Here is a 21016-nt window from a genome sequence, read left to right as displayed (position 1 = left end):
CTGCAAGGACTCCACCGGGTAGCTGTGCTCGGCTAGGTCGATACGGGTGGCGGTGAAGGTGTTGCGGACTTTGTACTTCAGCTTAGGTTTGCCACCAGGGGAGATCTCGAATGAGACACATGATCCATAAAGAGTTTGCACATCTTGCCTGATAGTGTGCAATGGAAGTGTCTCTGGGATGCCTTGAAGGTCAAGCTTCTGGGCAGCGGTGGGTAGCAGCATAGTCCTCTCTGACCCATCATCCAAAACTGCGTGAGTGCTCAAAGTCTTGCCATTATGGCGAAGGATGACTGGGACAACCTTTAACAGGACTTGGCCGCTCTCTGTAGGACGATCGAGGTACAGGACGCCCGTAGGATTCTCACCTTCTCGTAGGGGAGCAGACACTGGGCCATGTGTCTTTAAGGGCTTAGAATTCACGTCATGAAGGACCTGCAGATGACGACCCTGACACAGGCTGCAGGGTTTCTTGAGGGTACACTGTGCTGCCTGATGGGAGCAGCGCAACGCCAGCACCTCTTGTTGGTCTTTATCCAGTCTGTGAGCTGTTCGCGACTCAGCTTGATGACCTCCTGACACTGACTCAGGTGATGGGCACGGTTATCGCAAAAGGCGCAGTAGGGTTGCTGCCTAGCTTTGTTTGGAGTGGTACCTGGTGACCTGGGTGAGCTCTCTGCACTGTGAAGAACTGCAACAGAGCGTCTGCTTGGTCTGACATCAGGCTTCTCTCTGGTGATCGCTGGAGTGGGCAAGCCGGCATAGTCCTGACACCAGGATTTGTACTTTAACCAGGTAGCCAGGTCGTCCAGGGTGTAAGCCTGACCAGAATGGTTGTACATGCACCGACGGAAATCAGCTCTTTGCTCTGAAGGAAGCTTACTAAGGAGTCGAGCCACATGGGAGCCACACTGGAGTTCGACCTCCCCATCAGGGCCTAAAGTCTTCAGCATGCCCACGAGCGACTGAATGTGGAGAGAGAATCGCTCAAATGCGGCTGCATCCCCTCGGCGGATGTCAGGTGAGTCCATGACAGCAGCAATTCTTCTCAGGGAAAGCTGGTGGGGCTGCCCAAGCCTGTCGTTAAGAGCGTTCGTAGTGTCACTGAAGGGCGTGGCAGAATGGAGGTAAGCGTCCGCTATCAACTTTGCTTCCTCCAGGTGTAGGTGATCTAACAAGACTTGGTACCTGAAGAGCTCTGAACTCTCCGGGGGCAATAAGTTCTCTAGCGCCATCTTTAGACGAGTAAAATTCCCCAGGATCACAGCGTGTGAGCTTGGGAATGCTTGGACGAGGCCCCCTGTAGGTCAAGAAAGGAGTAGATGAGGACGGAGGTGGAGCTGGCAGTGGTTGGAATGGATGGGGGTGTGCTCTCGGAGGCGGCGCTGGAGGGTAGGTGGTCCTTGGCTGAGGAGAAGTGAACCCTGGCTTAGATTCATGTGGGGGGATGATCTGACTCTCCTGTGCAGCCATAGACTCCCTCTTCAGATCCCGGAGCTCTTTCATCATCGTATCGATACGGTCTGCAACTGGACACTGGCTGGAGACAGACTCCTCCTTGAACACAACAGGAGGAGGTGGTGGAGGCCAGTCCTCTTGCTCTTCAGCAGGGGGTGGCTGGAGATGAACAGCAGGGGCTCTGGGCGGTGGACTGAGCTGCAGACTCTCTGCACGGTCCAGCAACTGCAGCAAACTAGCATGAAGGGCCTGGAAATTAGCCAGCCCGGCTCTCATCTGGTCATGCGACTGCTGGAACAGGAACCTTTCACATTGTATATCTTCTAACTCTGCTCTCAATGATGTGACATGGCCGTGTGAGTGGTCATCAGAGGGGTCAGACGGAGGATGGTGGGAAGAACGGGTGTCGCCTCCTGTCTCACCTTCCTCCTGGTAACCTGCACCAAGCCCGGAGAAGTCAGTCTCATAAGCTTAATAGCAGAGGGGACGACGTACATTACGCCGTGGGCGCGCACCAAGAGCTGAGAAGTTCTGACTATCATCCATCTTGTTAGGGTAGAAGCAGCTTACATCCGGCTCGAAGGACCATTAATGTTGGGTAGATAGCTTGTACTGGGAGGACTGTAAGGTGCTAGTTCAGGTTTGCAGCTACCACTCCCCGGAGTGTCGGCCAGAACACTGCTCAAGGCCCGGATGAATGTTCAGAAGGGAGACAATGAAGACACCGAGAATAGTGCAGACTCTTGTATTGACTTCACACAGTTGAAGGTAACAGGGATTGTCAGAGGAGCAGGTATTGCATACAGGTTTAGGTGCGTGGGCATGGGTGTGTGTGTGTGTGTGGTCTGTTGCTCATTAACGCACACTTCTCACGGAATAACCAATTCTCTGCCAGTAATCTGGAGCAGAAAAGCTCAGGTGCTTTGCCCAGGTTTCTCCCTGGACATAGTCTCTCTCATACAAAGCGGCGGGGTAACCTCTACTGGCCACTCTAAAAACTACAGGTGAACTAACAACTGAACAGAATAAAACCATAACTACGGGGCCTTTTGTACAGTTTATTACTGTGAAGGTTTTGGTTTCTGTTTTGCATTTCTCTTTCCCCAGTTCTTCTTGGTGTGTGATTTTGTAGTTCTTAAGTTTGGTTCCATACTTCCCTCTGTTCTGTGTCCAGTCGGTGTCTGTGTCTGCCCTGGTCTCTCGTCTCTGTTCCTTCTGTTGCAGTGTCTGCTTGTGAGTCTGTCTCTGTAACAGTGTTGGGGAGTAACGGAATACATGTACCGCCGTTACGTATTTAAAATACAAAATATGAGTAACTGTATTCCGTTACAGTTACCGTTTAAAAAGGTGGTATTCAGAATACAGTTACTTTGTTGAAATAAATGGATTACACTGCGGTACTTTCCTGTTTCATTTTGTCGCGGGTCAGGACTGTTTGGGTTTTGTTTGACAGCTACGTTCTGTTGTTCCAGGCGGCAGCGCTACGGTTGCCATGGTTACAGGCCACCGTAACCATGGGCGACGCTCTCTCTCTCTCTCTGCGACTGTGTGTTTCCTAGGTGAGAGAGCGCCTTTTCGTTGTTGTTGTTGTTGTTGTTGTGCTAAGCTAACAGGCAGAATGCTACAAGCATAGCTCTAAAGAATGTAGCATCATGGGCAGTGTAGTCCGTGTTGCAGAGAGAATGGACTGCCATACACGTTATGGGTCTGTGAGCGCGAGGAGGGAGAGAGAAAAAGGGGAGTGGAAAGGTAGGAGTTGTCATCGAGGAAAAACGGGAGCTGGAAGCATGTAAATATAATAATAACCACTTCAGCCAAGAAGAGTGCCTGATGAGCCCAGTTGTAAGTAAGCTATTAAGACTGTACACTGTGTTCGTGTTTTCCTCCGAAAACAATAAGTTCCGTTGGAGCAGTCTTTCAACGCCTCTCTCTGTCTCTCTGTCAAGAAAAGTTGACCCACACAACAAAGTAAAGCTAGTTTTCGGCTACGAGCCGACAGGGACCCCGCCGTATTAGTCAGAGGTCCCTTTACTACAGTTCGGAGTCGCGGACCTTCAGTAATAGTAATAAATCACACGGCAATAGTACATTCACGTTGTTGTAAAAAGCATGATAATATATTAAGTAATCCAAAGTATTCAGAATACGTTACTGTCATTGAGTAACGTAACGGAATACGTTACAGAATACATTTTGGGGCATGTATTCTGTATTCTGTAATGGAATACATTTTAAAAGTAACCTTCCCAACACTGCTCTGTAAGTTCATTCTGTGTTTTCTGTTTTACTTTGAAAGTCCATGTCTCATGTTAATGTGTCTGGTTTTGCTTTCTTTGTCTCGTCAGCCCTGATTTGCCCCAGCTGTGTTCCTCTCCTGTTTCTCATTCCCTAATTGCTCCTTTCAGCCTGTTTGATTTTGTAGTTTTCAGTGTAGTTTTTGTTTTTTTTACAATAAATCCAAGTTTGAGTTTACCTTCTAGAGAGACCGGTGATCAGCATCGTGGAGCACGACGTCCGAGCGGCATTGAGGAGAGTGAACACAAGGAAAGCGGTGGGGCCAGACGGCATCACCGGCCGTCTGCTGCGCTGCTGTGCTGACCAGCTAGCAGGTGTGTTCACTTCCATCTTAACGAGTCCCTGGCGAAGTCTGTGGTCCCCACATGCTTCAAAAGATCCACCGTCATCCCTGTGCCCAAGAACAGCTGTTGTGGCTTCTCCAACCTATGGCCGCGGCAGGCTAAACATGAGGACACAGATGACGCGCAACAATAAACGCATAAAATACACTTCTGTACCATTTGCTCCTTTATTTCCACATGCAACTGTCCAATATATAAATCAGCACATGGGATTAACTATTAAACAAATGCACAGACTGCACAAACAAATAACTACAACTCACCAATAACTGCACTAACTACTATGCCAACTTACAATCTGGTCTATGGCATCAATTAGTGCACAAATATACAAAAACCATTAAGCTCTAGTTAAAATACATCAAAATCATTCAAGCTGCGCTCAAGCTGCGGTCAACAGAAAGTTTTGCCTCATGCTCACCCTACCTTTCTGCTCATCAACATCAGGTGCCGTGAACAGGTGAGTGCAACCACATTTATCATCTACCACAATCATGAGACACACCCCACACCCGTGCACCAATACAGTGAGTCTATTTAAACCAACCCACTTAATCAAAAATGAACAACTCATATGGCTCCTACATACCAGCCCCTAATTATTTTAGAGCAATAATTACATCATACTTACCATGTAGGAGACATTGAGAAACATGATCTATCCTTTATCAAACATTCAAAGATACAATTTTAATTCAAAATAAACAAATATACATTAATACAAATAGACATTTGAAAAAGTCAATCTTCATGACTCTTCTGCTTCCTGTAGAAGACACACTTTAGTGATCGGCCTGTCCAAACAACCAGTCTTTGTTTTAACACGAACCTGACGTACAAGTCCTTTACTGTCAGAAATTGCTTCCACAATCCTTCCAGTCACCCAAGAGTTACGAGGCGCAGAATAATCGACAACGATAACCACATCCCCAGGAATGAAGTTCCGTCCAATTTTCTGCCACTTCTGATGCTCTTGAAGCTGGGGCAGGTACTCCTTAACCCAGCGCTTCCAGAACAGGTCAGACATGTACTGTACTTGCCTCCATCGACGTCGTCCATACACGTCCCCCTTCTGAAACACTCCTGGTGGTATCAATGGCTTGGTCTTAAGCAGCAACAGATGGTTAGGAGTCAAGGCCTCCAAATCATTAGGATCAGTAGAGGCTTTGGTTATTGGTCTACTGTTCACAATAGCCTCTGCCTCACAAAGAACTGTACAAAGGCCTTCTTCGTCCAAATTCTGCACTTTCAAAATGGAATTTAACACTGTGGCTCAAGAGTTGGGAGTTCGTCTTGTAATCGGAAGGTTGCCGGTTCGAGCCCTGGCTTGGACAGTCTCGGTCGTTGTGTCCTTGGGCAAGACACTTCACCCGTTGCCTACTGGTGGTGGTCAGAGGGCCCGGTGGCGCCAGTGTCCGGCAGCCTCACTTCTGTCAGTGCGCCCCAGGGTGGCTGTGGCTACAATGTAGCTTACCATCACCAGTGTGTGAATGTGTGTGTGAATGGGTGGATGACTGGATATGTAAAGCGCTTTGGGGTCCTTAGGGACTAGTAAGGCGCTATATAAATACAGGCCATTTACCTTCCTGACAGACCTTATGAGACATTCCCAAACACTGCCATGATGGGAACCAGCAGGGGGATGAAAAATCCACTTTTTGCCCTTTTGCAGCAGCATCTCATGAATCTGTGCCTGATTCCATCCTTCCACTGCCTCTTTCAACTCACATTCACCACCCACAAAGTTCACAGAGCACACTTCTTCCAGTGTAACATCCTGGTCCAGTATTATGTCATTTCCTCTGGGAATATTCCTGTCCTGTTGCTGTCGGTTGCCACCAAACATGAACCCAAAGTCACCAAAGAAACTGGAGAAGATATCACTGTGAGAGCTGTGGTGACCCTCTTTGAGCCTGTACTCTCCATACATGTCATACTGTTTCCTTTTCTCCTTATCGGAGAGGACCTCATAGGCTGCCCCCAAGTCTGCGAACTTGTCCAGGGCTTGCGGGTCGTCTTGGTTTCTGTCGGGGTGTAACTGCAAAGCCAGCTTTCTGTAGGCCTTCTTGATGTCCCTGATTAATGCACTCTTGTATTCATTTGCATCAACAGCATCAACTAAATTGGCCATTTTAATCTCTGGATCATTCGAAGAGATCTTCCCAAAATCAAGGTTCACTGGCCAATTAATTTCTGGTTCAGCAAGAAACTTTGGCCCTGACAACCAGGAATCATCCTTTATAAACATCCGTTTAAGGCTCATAGCTCGCTGTTCTACAGCCTTCCTATTATTTGGCATGTTTACCTGATTGCACCTAAAAGGTAAACCAATGGTGTAATGACCATCAACCAACTTAACAGAGTCCATCACTGACTTCATAAACTGCTGATCTTCTCTAGACAAAGCAAACTGCTCATCCTGAATACATTCTGGAAAATCAGCCTTCATTTGACGTTCCCACAGCTCATCCAATCTTGCCACGGAAATCCTATTGACACTCACATCAAAAATGTCAGTCTTACGATCCTCTCTGAGAGGACCAGTCACCGTCCAACCCAGCATAGTTTTTACTGCATAGGGACCTCCATCCTGACTTCTAACAACCTCCCATGGCTCTAAAGCCTTGGGCACATTGGTCCCGATCAACAGGTCTACCCCGGAATGTATCTTAATAGAGCGCAAATGTGGCCATTTATCGAGATCTTCCTGTCGGGGAATATTACGTTGATGAACAGGCATGCTTTTCTGAGTAAATAAGTCAGGCAAGTCACAGTAGTGATCTAAATCCAAACCAGCTACTTCCAAATCTGAAACAACATAACTACTGACCATTTTCTCCTGACCCATTGTCCGCAAAAATCTGCCAGTTTTCCTTCCTGAAAGATTCAGTCTATTCATGAGCCCTTCAGTACAAAATGAAGCTGAGCTCCCAGGATCTAGAAAAGCATAGGTTATCAGTGACTGATTACCTTTCTTGGCCTTCACTCTAACTGGTATTACGGATAGAGCACTATTTTGCTCACCGGCCCCAGTAACACCACTGCTTTGCACCGCACATGAAGGACCTTCATCTGGTGGTTCTCCCCCTCCTATAGTTTGCACTGCAACACCTTCCCTCTGCTTGGAGTGGCTATGTAAGAGTGTGGGGTGTTTCTGATTACAGACTTTACACAAGAGACGTTTCCTACAGTCCTTGCTTCTGTGCCCAATGCGCAGACAACCAAAACACACACCAATAAGATGGATGAGCTCATGTCGCTAACCTGGTCACAGAGGGAGTACCGGCAATGTAGCATCATGATGCTAACGGAGTCGTGGCTAACATCGCTAACTCCGGACACAAGCGTGACACTACCGGGATTCCAGCTGCTGCGAGCGGACAGGACCAGAGACAGCGGTAAGAGGAAAGGAGGGGGACTGGCAGTTTTTGTGAACGACAGATGGTGTAACCCTGGGCACATCACTGTAAAAGAGCAACTCTGCAGCAGAGACATTGAGCTGTTAGCCGTTAGCATGCGTCCGTACTACCTGCCCCGGGAGTTCTCGCATGTTATCGCGATAACAGCGTATGTCCCCCCCTCGGCCAACGCGGATGCAGCCTGTGACTCTCTCCACTCTGTGGTCAGCAGACTGCAAACACAATCACCGAGAGCCCTTCTCATAATATCAGGGGACTTCAATCATGCCTCACTGGACTCCACACTGCCCACCTTCACCCAGTATGTGACCTGCCCAACCAGAGTCAATAAAACACTGGACTTACTGTATGCCAATGCAGAAGAGGCATACAGTTCATCACCTCTCCCTCCCCTGGGCAGATCTGATCACAACCTGGTGCACCTTGTCCCTGTGTATGAGCCCTTAGTGCGCAGGGAGCCACCAGCCACCCGCACAGTACAGAGATGGTCAGAGGAGAGCGAGGAGGCTCTTAAGGATTGTTTTGAGTCGACTGTGTGGGAGGTGATTTGTGATGACCACGGAGAGGACATCGACAGCCTTACTACATGCATTACTGACTATATAAACTTCTGTGTGGATAACACTGTACCTACCAGGACTGTACGGTGTTTCTCCAACAACAAACCTTGGATTACCCCAGAAATTAAAACCGTCCTCAAGCAGAAGAGGAGGGCCTTCAAATCCAGAGACAAAGAGGAGTTGAAAAGGGTGCAGAGAGAGCTGAGGGGACTGATAAGGAATGGGAAGGAGAGCTACAGGCAGAAGATGGAGAACCAGCTTCAACAAAACAACGTTGGTGAAGTCTGGAGAGGCCTCAGAACCATCTCGGGCCACAAACAGCAGAACTCTCTGCCTGGGAGGGATGTGAGATGGGCAAATGAACTGAATCATTTCTTCAACAGATTTGATTCAGCCATGAGGCAGTCTGCAACATCGGCTGCAGACTCACCCACCCCCACTGCTGCTGTTCCAGCTCAGACACTTCACACCTCCTCTATTCACCCTGCTCACTCCCCCCCACCCCCAACTGCAGCATCCAATACACACTCAACACAAGGCTCCAGCCTGTCTCTCTCAACCACCCAGGTTAGGAGGGAACTGAGGAGGATTAATGGCAAGAAGGCAGCGGGTCCAGATGGCATCAGCTCGAGGGTCGTCAGGTCCTGCGCGGACCAACTGTGTGGGGTGATGGAGCACCTCTTCAACCTGAGCCTGAGGTTGGGAAGAGTCCCACAGCTCTGGAAAACCTCCTGTGTTGTACCAGTGCCAAAGACTTCACGCCCCAAGGACCTCAACAGCTACAGGCCGGTGGCTCTGACATCCCACCTGATGAAGACCCTGGAGCGGTTGGTCCTGGCTCAGCTTCGGCGCCTAATAAGCTCATCACTGGACCCACTTCAGTTTGCCTACCAGCCTGGCATTGGAGCGGATGATGCCGTCATTCACCTCCTACATCGTTCCCTCGCTCACCTGGAGACCGCTGGAAGCACTGTGAGAATCATGTTCTTTGATTTCTCCAGTGCCTTCAACACTATTCTTCCCTCGGTTCTAAAGGACAAGCTGGTGAACTCTGGAGTGGACCATCACCTCACTACCTGGATCCTGGACTACCTCACCAACCGACCACAGTATGTGAGGACTCAGGGCTGTGTGTCGGACAGGGTCGTCTGCAGTACGGGGGCCCCACAGGGAACGGTTCTGGCTCCGTTCCTCTTCACCATCTACACTGCAGACTTCTCCCACAATTCCACCCAGTGCTTCCTGCAGAAGTTCTCTGATGACTCTGCAATAGTCGGCCTCATCACTGATGGGGACGACAAGGAGTACAGAGGTCTGACCCAAGACTTTGTGGGCTGGTGCCAGCTGAACTACCTCCAGATCAACGCCAGTAAAACCAAGGAACTGGTGGTAGACTTCCGCAGGCACAAGCATTCTCCACTGCAACCACTGAACATCCAAGGTATGGACATTGAGGCTGTGGACAGCTACAGGTACCTTGGTGTTCATCTGAACAATAGACTGGACTGGACTCATAACTCAGACGCCCTCTACAGGAAAGGGCAGAGCAGGCTGTACCTGCTGCGGAGACCTTCTATGACTCTGTTGTGGCTTCTGCTATCTTTTATGGCGTGGTCTGCTGGGGCGGCAGCATCTCTGCTGGGGACAGGAAGAGACTGAACAGGGTGATCCAAAGGGCCAGCTCTGTTCTAGGATGCCCTCTGGACCCAGTGGAGGTGGTGAGTGACAGGAGAACGGCGGCTAAGCTGTCATCCCTGATGGACAACATCTCCCACCCCATGCAGCAGACTGTGACAGCACTGAGCAGCTCCTTCAGTGGGAGACTGCGGCACCCACGGTGTGGGACGGAGAGATTTCGCAGGTCTTTCCTCCCCACTGCTGTCAGACTCCATAATAAAGACTTTAACTGATCAAGCACACACATCCATACATATGCAATAATACTAAGTGCAATAATCCTTTCTGTCATCGTTGTATTTTTACTCAGTTGTATATAGTATTTGTATTTGTATTCTATTTTTATCTTATTGTATATTTATTTTATTTTATTCTACTGTATATAGTATTTTATTTTATTCTATTCTGTACAGTTGTGTACTGTATTTATTCTTATTGTATTCTAATTTTTGCCTCATAACTTTTGCACTGTCCACTCCTGCTGTGACAAAACAAATTTCCCACGTGTGGGACTAATAAAGGTTATCTTATCTTATTCTCTTTCAAAAAATTTAATCTTTCACAGTGCAACTTTCTTTCAAACAAAGGACACAAATCCAACATATGCCCTGCTCCACAAAACAAGAAAACCTTGGTCACAACTGAACCACTCTCTTGCCTCAACACTGGCCCAATCTTCCCTTCCACCTTGGCCACTGCAGCAAAACTACTCTGCTTAGCCTTAGGGTAAAACTGAGACTTACCATTCCTAGCCTCCTTTCTGATGGCTGTCGGAGGATCCTGTATATCTCCAAACAATGGGTCACTTGCGATCTTAACTTGCCTTTCGACAAACTCAACAACATCGCAAAAAACCACTTTACGTTGAAACCTCTCCTGCAGATCGCAGACAACATTCCTCCACTTATCCCTGAGCTTATAAGGCAACTTTTTTATAACTGCTTGCATGTTAGCAGAGACATCCAACTCATGCAAGGACTCAACGTCTCCCATTGCATTACAACATTGCCTTAATAAAAACCCATATTCCTGCAAAGCCTTCACATCATCAGATTTTATAGGTGGCCATTTACTGACCCTTTCAATGTAGGCAGCAGCAATTTTCAGCGAATTGCCAAAGTTCTCCTGGAGCAAAGATTTAGCTTTAGCATATCCATACTCAGCAGGCATATACTGACAGCTTCTGACCATTTCTCTTGGATGGCCTCTAGTGTATTGCTCGAGAAAATATAAACAATCCTTAGCACTGTGAGCTTGACTCTCCACCATGTGCTCAAAAGCTCTCATAAATGTTTGATATTGTAAAGGATCACCATCAAAGAACTGAATGTCACGCCTTGGTAACAAAAGCAGAGACTGCTGCTCAGCCAATAAAGTTGTAATTTCATTCTGTTTCTTCAAAACTGTGACTAGATGATCATGACCCTCACCACCTTGCACTGTATGTGTAAGAGGTTTTGATTGTGCGTGAGACTGCGACATCATCTGAGTAGTTGAAACTGCACCTGGAAATACTTGTGGCTTCGTCTCTGACTGTTCCAATGAAACGACCTTAGGCTGAGAAATATTTTTAACCTTGGGCCTTACATCCAATACATGCGCTTGATGATCACTTGCATCAACACCCTGATATGGTCGCTCTGGCAACACAGGTTTGAACGTCGGAGCATTAGGATTTAAGACACCTAAACGCCCCTGCTCTCGTTCTAAATACGAATTCATTCCATCAGATTCACCATTAACAGCACTTGAGACTCGGGACATTTCAGAAGCTTTTAAAACATTCACCTTTGCTGCTGAGGCTGCTATTTCAGTTTCTAAGTCAAGCAGCTCTTTTCTTTTCTTAAGCTGTATTTCTTGTTCTTCAAAAGCATGCTTTTCTTTCAACAACCTCTGTCGAACAAGAAGGGCAGCCATGTCAGCTTCTGCCATTATGCGTGCTGACAAGGCAGATGAAACCATTGAGCCACTGAGTGATGATTTGCTTTTCCTACAACTTTTGTTTGCAACATTAGAGATGCTATCACTTGGATTAACATCATCTATCGCAGTACCTTTACCAACATTCCCTGCGTGCCTAGAAGCACCAGAACCATTTCCAGCAGGTAATACATCAGAGGAATCAACACCAGGTGGATTTAACTGTGGCAAATCAAGCTCAGACACCTGGTTTTTGCTCTGAGGGTTTCCCTTTGCATCTTGAAGCCATTTCTTTATCTCTTCCATAAACTCGGTATTATGTGCTCGCACACTTATGAACCAAGCAATTTACTTTTTCTTGCTCTTCTTGAGGAAGCAAAGGAAGCAAGGTTTCATGCAGATGAGTTGCCTCATTAAGCAACACAGACAAATTCTCTAACTGAGCCTGAACAGTGGAAACATTATCTTCAGATTGCTTTAACTCTTTAATAACCTTTATGACCTTTTTAATTTTATTAATCTTAGTGTGATGTTCTGTTTGAAGCCTTTCAATCTGATTCTCCAAAGCATTAGCAGTTGGTTTTGGCTGTCTTTTCTTTCCATCCACATCACCACATTGTATTAATTGGTGTGTCTCCATTTTTTTCAAAACATTACAAAATCCAAACGCTGAACTGCACCTATGCCACGCAGCCTCATTCCAACACATCAACTTGATGACATTCCCTTCAATAAACCTTGGACACACAATTAACAGGAGCAATATCCCCTCTATCTGCCTATTAAACCTAACTAACTCAACCTAGTCTTCCGTACATACTAGCGGTGGGTATTTATGTACCTCCATACCGTCAGCTGTGAGGAAGACAAACTGGATGCGTCTAACAGCATCACCATCAACACAGGAGCACCACAGGGATGTGTCCTCTCGCCACTGACCTAAGTTGAAGAGCCCCCGAGTTGGCTTGATTTCTATATTGCTTAGAATTAAGATTATTTTTATTTTTCCAATTAATGAGGACTTTTTTTTTTTTGGCAATGCATAGTGCAGTGAAAACCATGTGGGCTATATTCTTTTCTAATCTAAGTTGCCCAACAAACACACTAAAGGGGAAGTTGGAATGTTACATTTCAGACACTTTGATAAGTCTTCACATATCTCACTCCAACAATTCTGAGCTGGTGGACAGAATCAAAGAGTGTGGATGTAATTGTCCGGTGTATTGGCTTGACAGTGTGAGCAGTTGTTGGAGGACAAAAAGACCATTTTGAACATCCGATAACCTGTATAGTGTACTCTATGTAATATTTTGTATTGAATTAACTGAAGACCGGGCTTTGTAATTAAATGAAAGGTTTTTATGCATACCTAAGTGTAACCATGATTTACATCAGCCATTGGAATGTGCTTGGTGCATTGGTAATCCTCTGTGGCATCCAATTAAACTCCCAGAATGCTAATGGGCAGACAAAGGCAGTCTTCGCTTTATCCTTCTCCTCCATTTCAATTTGGTAGTATCCTGACTTGAGGTCTAGCACTGAGAACCACTTTGATCCTGCAAGTGCGGAGAAGGTGTCTTCCAGTTTAGGCAGAGCATAAGCATCTTTGATTGTTTGCAGATTGAGTTTGCGGTAGTCAATACAAAGACGTACACTGCGGTTCTTTTTGTGCGCAACCACAATTGGAGAGGCAAATGGTGAGTCGGATTCTCTGATAACTCCGGAGTCAAGAAGTTCTTGCAGGTGTTTCCTTACAGCATCAAGATCTTGAGGATGAATTGGTCGTGGTCTTTGCTTGAAAGTGGTTGGATCAGACAATTTGATTTGGTGTTTAACTTTGTCGGTCCTGCCAAAATCCAGATTGTGTTTGGCAAATACTTCAGGAATACTGTTGAGCTTTTAAACAATGTGTTTTCTCCAGTCTGAAGTTAAAGGGGAATCTCCAAAGTTGTATTGTGGTTGAGATGGAGGTAACGACTCTGTAGACTGGTCTGAATAATGGATGTGACTTCCTGGAAGGCACTGATTTCTGCAAAGATAGCTTGAGCTGGAATGTGGATTTCATGGTCAGACTCATTACTCACTACAACAGTCAGAAAACATGGCCAACGTTGAGGTAAGTCCACAAGGCAGGTTTTTACCATGAGTCCACCAGGCAGAGAACTGGAGGTGGGGTGTTCCAGAATAACTGCTATCTCACCTTGGAATAGCCTTGTGACAAGGCATCCCTCAAGGACAGTGGTTTGGCCGGGAGTAATGGTATGTGGTTGGTCTGACTTTAAGATTACAGGAGCATACTGGTCATTTAAATTCTGGACATGGCGGAGAATTTTATAAACTGCAATGTAACCGGAACCAGTTGGCAGGAATGACTGCTCAGGGTGGGTATCACAGTGTTTGCTGTAAGCAACATCAAGAGTGTTGGTGCCAACAAGTATCATTGGGTATGATTGCTGGACATCAGGCACGACAAGGACAAGTGTATCTACATCAATGGATGAACCAAGAAAATCAGCTGGGAACGTCATGTTAATCTCAATGTATCCCAGGTAAGGTACGGCTTGTCCATTTGCTCCTTCTACTTCCAACAGATCATTTAGTGGTTTCATTGGGTGGTCTGAAAGATAAGTATTATAGAAGGCATAAGGAATGGTAGTAACCTGAGAGCCAGTATCAAGAAGACAGTTGAAATGGTTGCCCTTGATTTGAATTTGTCCTGTGCTTTTGGTCCCCACAAGCCCTTTTGGCAGCAATGGAAATTTGTTGTTCATTATGGTATCCCAGAACGGTTGCACAGTGACCAAGGCCCTGACTTTGAATCCAGAATCATCCGAGAGCTTTGTGAAATGGCTGGGATCCACAAAATAAGAACCACTCCATACCATCCAAGAAGCAATCCTGTTGAACGGTTTAACCAAACATTACTGGATATGCTAAGAACACTGACAGCTCAACAGAAATGTCATTAGAAAGATTTTGTAAAGCCCCTGGTGCATGCATACAATTGCACAAGAAATTATGTTACAGGTTTCTCACCATATGAGCTCATGTTTGGTCGCCAACCTCGCTTACCGGTGGACTTAGCCTTTGGACTACCCCTTGCCAAAGAAGGATCAACATCCCACACACAATATGTGGAAAAACTAAAGTCCCACCTGGAAGAAAGTTACAAGCTGGCCATTGAAAACTCAGAAAAAGTGATGAAACGTAACAAAAACAGATTTGATAAGAATATCACTGCATCACAGCTGAATGTTGGAGACAGAGTTCTTGTGAGGAACGTGCGGGTAAGAGGCAAACACAAGCTTGCAGATAAATGGGAGTCATCTGTGTACATTGTAGTGAAGAAAGCCGGCAATCTTCCTGTGTATACAGTTCGACCCGAAGGCCAAGACAAGCCCCTGAGGACTTTACATCGAGACCTCCTACTGCCCTGTGGGTATTTACCACCTTCTGAAAATGAAATGCTTACTAAGCAAAAGGGGAAAATGCCTGTGTTACCTGTGTCTCCTGTACATGCTGCTGCTGCTGCTGATGATGATGACAATGACAAAGGGGAACTCATCTCATACCTACCCGTTCCTTTCTTTGCTGAACCTGTCACATTCACAACAACCATTGACTTACCCAATACTCCGCAATCTGTTCAAGTTATCGACCAGCCAGATGACCCTGTAGTATTGGCTACAGAGGAAGCGAACACAGAGGAACCTATACCTGTACCTGTTGAAGAGGAACAAGTTATTGATAACGAAACCTTGGAAGCTGGCTTTGAGCCAGTTGAGCTTGCAGAAACCTCTCATGATGAAGAAAGTCTATCTTCTGATCCAGTTATTCCAGAACCATCCAGTAATAACTTGTCACAACACTCACCTACTGAATCAGAGCCTCTGAGTCCTGAGGCAGAACCGCCCTTAAGGCACTCAACCTGCACCAGGAATCCTCCTGATCGGCTGCAGTACATCAAGCCTGGTAAGCCTCTGTTAAAGAGCGTTCAGACCTTTCTGCATGAGTTAAGTTCTGTCTTCTCCTTCGCTCTTCAAGACGATGAAGAAGAGGATACGATGCCTTCACACCTCAGCCAACCAGTCATTCACTGCCAGCCTAGTCCATGTACAAGGACGTCCATGGGATTGGGGGGGAGTGTAACCATGGTACCATCTGACCCCACAAGACAGAAACCTGTCTTTGAGAGAAGATTTAAGGTGACAGGAAATATAAATAATATAAATAAATGCAGCTTGAATCTTTACTGAAGCTCAGTATTTGAAACAGAGTTCATTCACTGTTGTAATAATGATTGAAATTATAACTTTAATATTGGCCATATTATATGTACATTACCAAAGGGAGATGACTTTAGTCTCATGAACAACATTAGCTAATTGTTATTTACTAGCTAATCTTAAATGACTGTTCAGTACAGAAGTGAAGCCCAATAATCATGATTTCACAGTCCCTTGGTCTCAGCCTCAGATGCTTATCAAATCAAAGCTCATGTAGAAACAAACAAACAAATGAACAAAAGATTTTTCCTTCATTTCTGTCAAACAAAGCTGTATGAAACGTTTCCAGCTGTTAGTGTCATGGTTGCTAGGCAACCTGGGCAGACGGAGGCTAGACCGTCCCATTTCACAAGCCTCGCACTTCCGGCCTTAGCGGTCTTTGCGTATGCGGCCCTGGTGGACCGTTAAGGCTGCGTACTTTAAGGCTGCAGACCCTGAATTGGGATACAGCCCTGGTTGGCGTTCTTGTCAGATATTGACAAATTACAGACTACATACCAGTTGACAGCGTGCAATAACCCGGCCGATTCATTCACCTTTACACCCTCTCTCAATCGACTCAACGGTGAGTTATTTGTTTGTTTTGTTTTGTCACAATTAATGAAAATACGGAGCCGCGGTCGCGCATTCTAAAACGCCGGTAAGCTAATGCTAGGCTAGTGACAGTAAGTGCAATTACTGGTTTGATTTATTGAATATTGTTGTTTTTGTTTATTTCACTATGGCCGAATGTTGAATTAACGTATCAAGAGTTGAGCGAGTGATTTTATTTTTGTAGTTTTGTCCGTTTTGGATGTTTTTTGTTACTTTTCTGATTAAATGCCAAAACGGCCTATGAGACTTTTGAATTGAGTTGAACTCCCTTTAGATTATTGAACTTGTTGCGCAACACCTGTGATTAAATGTGTTAATTGATTAATTTTGGATAATGTTTATTAGCTTTGATGGGACCCATGAGAATGTTTTTGTATAATAGTATTTTGAATGAAATTCATTATAAGATGACTATAATATGTTATGATTTGTTTGGTTATTGGTTTATTGATTGTTGTATAAAATATGGCATTATTTGACTTTGTTATTTATGGATTTATGGATTTTGTTTTATCATGGCAGTCGAACGCTGTTAAAATTTAATATTGAATTTTAACAGCCTGTTGGCTAAGAAGTAGTGTTGAAACCATATCCTGGGTAGGGTGAACGCAGTGGCGTGTCTAGAAAATCTTTTTTGGGGTGGCCAGGTAGGGGCACAGATTTGGAGAAGGGTGGCAGATGTAATTGGCAGATAATGTTAAACAAAAATTCTACCAACCGTTAACCATAATTCAATAATCCTATAAACCTAATAACTGGATGCGCTTTTAACTTTTATTAGAATGAGATTTTCACCACTACAGTGAAAAGTGTTTAGATACTGTGTTGATAAAGTACAAGAGATACAATCAGTGCTTTGTCAGTTTATTCAGCATTCAAGGACAAGTATTTTTACTGACATATAGTGCACATATGTTTTGGGCTAAAACATTTTTGAACATTAAACTACAAACATTTTTAACATACAATTGGCAAATTAGCCAATGCAATGCAAAACTTATTTAAACTTATTAAAATATACTGAACTTTTAATAAGACTCTGTTACATGTTAAGAAGACAAGAAGTACAAAAACATTTGTGAACAGCAGCACTTGTAGTTGCAAAATATTTATGTTTTGAAAGAGAACATTTACTCAAGTACCTACTCTATGCTTCATTAAATATTATCAATGACTTAGAATAGGTAGATCCGCCTGTTACGGTGACGGGTGGCAAAACGTGTTACAAAGTCATCCAGGCTTAATGATCTTGCCCTTTTCCTCTCAATACTCAAAACTCCAATATTGCTAAGCCTCTCATCAGTCATAGTTGTTCGTAGATGATTTTTTCTAAGCTTTAGCACTGAAAAGCTACGTTCACAAGTAGCACTGCTGACAGGTAAAGCTAAAGCTATTCGACATAAATGAAAAAGCTGATGAAACACCTCTTTGTAAGGCTCTAGGAAGGTAGTAAACCCCAAAATACTGGAGAGTTCATTCCCACACCCTGCTCTCCTTTGAACAACCTTTCTAGCTTGATACAGCTCATGTTTGAGGTCTTCAATATCACAGTCATACAGACCAGCCAAGCTTACAACTATTTCCTCTGACAAAAAGCTCTTACTCTTGGGGTTTAGTGCCTGTATACCCCGCATAATATCACAATTGGTCTTGTTGAAGCGCTTCTCCATCTCTGCATGTACATGGTTAAGAATGGGGTAAAATACTTCCCTCTTAAACTTGTCCTTGTCATCCTCCTTACACCTGTGTTGCCCGATTGGAGAATCTACAAAATAACCCTTTAGCCTGAGGCTCTCTCTCTGCATCCTTCTCTTAACTGTCTCAGAGGCAACAGTACACTGTTCTGCAATATCCATTGCGTCTTGCCACAGCTCATCAAAACAGGATTCACTTCTATATTGGTCCAAGGTGTCTTGAAGTGCATGAATTAGGTCTACAGCCTTTGCTAGATCAAGAGATGGAGACTGAAGTACATCAGAAAGCAACTTAATTTCCCCTAGAATTTTTCTAAATGTGGATAAATTGCCAATAAATGTGAGGTCAATTTGTGCCAACAGACCCCGTGCCTCCACTGATCTGTCACCTGTCACCAAATAATCCCCAAACACCTAGTTGTGCACAAGTCTGTAAATGATTCTTTAAATCAGCTGTGTTGAAGTATGGAAACATCTGAAACCAGGAGGACCAGAACTGCACATCCCTACATTGAACATGGCACAAACTTTGGTAATATTGATGTATAAAGAACAACACTGGCTGATGATGAAATGCAGTCAGCTGGCATGGCGACACTGCCAGTATTAACCTGCAACCAAATCTGCAGCTCCACACAGCAATGTTACGACTTGGATTATATCTTATAACTAATAACTCTTATGCTAGCTCCCCCCAGCCTACTGAAATATTCGGCGGTTGCAATAATTCTTTAAGTGTTATTTTTTCCTTGGTATTCTAATTTCACCGAAGTTTACTAAACTCAACAAACTTAATATTACTTACCAGGACATTTATTCTCCATATTCTTTCGCTGGAAAATAGCTTTCTGTGGTGCCGTCTTTCTCCTTCCTTTGCCGATGCTGCATTCACCTACACTCGGATATCTGAGCTTCACTACGAAAACGTAATCGTACATTTGATATTTAATTGAATTTTATTGTTTTAGCTTCGGGGTGGCACCTGGGGTGGCCAGTCTGGTTGGGGGGGTGGCCTGTGCACCCCCCAGGCCAGCACGCTGGACATGCCATTGGGTGAACGGTCCCCTCAATGGTCTTCTCATAGGGGTTTTCTGAATCGCTCTTTGTCTGGTCCCTTACCCAGGGCCAATTTGCCATGGGAGACCCTACCAAGGGGGCAAAAGCCCCCTGCCAACATAGCCCCTGTGATCCCTGGGACACACAAACCCCTTCACCATGATAAGCTTTATTTAAAAAATGTGATTCATTTACAAAACTACTGGTTTAAAATAACATAAAACAAAAATTGCAGTTAAAAATAACAGTTAATAACATGACAGCAAATGAGAGGGGCTATGATTGTGCTTGCCTTTCAAACACAAAGACAGGATTGTATTTTGCATTTTTTTTTCTGTGTTTTTAGGTTCCTCACACCTTTCAAGAGCAACTAACATTAAATTGTATGTTCTATGAATGTTTTAGGGAGTCTGCCCCTAAGTCACCAGACACTTTGTCAGAGCTTGCATCACTGAATTTTCCTTCTCCAGATTCAGAAGAGTTCCACCTCCTTTGTGGCCTATTGCTAATGACCTTTTCTTTGTCGAAGCCATCCATCCATCAGCTGCTGACCTCTCTCCAGCGGAGTCTCCTTTTTGGTTTCCATAATGTTTAAATTATCAAATGATTACTATTAAATCACGTTCTTTTGAATTCTTTTGGCGAAAGAGAAAGACTGAACTCAGAGTGGTAACGCTCAAAAAAATCTTTATTTTTACATTTCTGGAAATGGAGACAGAACACACATGCTCAGGTATGAATTTTCTGCAGCTTGTGTCTGGTTTCCTGTGCAGCTCTGCACTAAACTTCCCCTTTCTTTACTTCCCCTTTCTAAAGTCTGTTGCCAGATCGACCTGTCACCCTCTGACCTAGTTGTTTCTTATGCCTCTATTACAAAGTACAAAAGGCAATATAATCAGAAAATAAGCATTAAAAATATATATTTATATCGTAACATTACATAAAGTTTTATGTACTTAATTTTAAAAAGGGGGAAGCCATTCAAATTCTGAAGTAAAAAAAGCTAAATGAACATTCTCCAAGTGTGGTGATTTCATATTTATTTATCTGGGATGTTGAAAGACTTTTCTGCTTGGTTGCAAACCTGCCTAAATTCATATTAGTTATTACTTCCATTACAACAATTAATTTTGGTTCTTGTGACATGATATACTACTATGTGATCGATAAGCATTTAGGAAGCTTATTTCCAATCTTATCAACCACTCCAAGCCCTTTATAAAAAGAAACAAATAGTTAGTGCCTGTTAGAACCACTAAAGATCCGAGGACAACATAACTGAAACCTGATAACTAGAAACAGAGATTATATTCGTTTAAAAAGAATATATAATTCAACACATCCCCCTTCCTTTTCAATTATCAAAATATGTATATCTATTAGGGAAATGTACTGGTAGTTAGAAAAGCCAGCAAAAAAACATTAACTTTCTTAATAATGAAATATTGTTGAATAGTGTGAAATATATCACTTCATTAAAGAAACTTTGAAATATCTTATAGGTACGGTAATTCATGTAGAAAAACAATTGGTTGCATTAATAGTTTTATTAGGGTGAAGAGAGTAAAAGTCTACATTTAGGGGAAACCAGAGTATCTCATCTTAAATAACATATGGTTAATATATTCTGTAATTTTATAAATGTTAAAAGTGGGGCCATGTGTTACCATCAATATGATTGAGAAAATTCAAGAAAATAAGTGACAGTCGTGACAA

This window comes from Mchenga conophoros, linkage group LG17 (genome assembly GCF_057382185.1).
Source record: "Mchenga conophoros isolate Kocher_MC1m ecotype Shallow Benthic linkage group LG17, M_conophoros_male_GT1.1, whole genome shotgun sequence".
NCBI lineage: Eukaryota > Metazoa > Chordata > Actinopteri > Cichliformes > Cichlidae > Mchenga > Mchenga conophoros.
Note: the sequence above shows the minus strand (reverse complement) of the source record.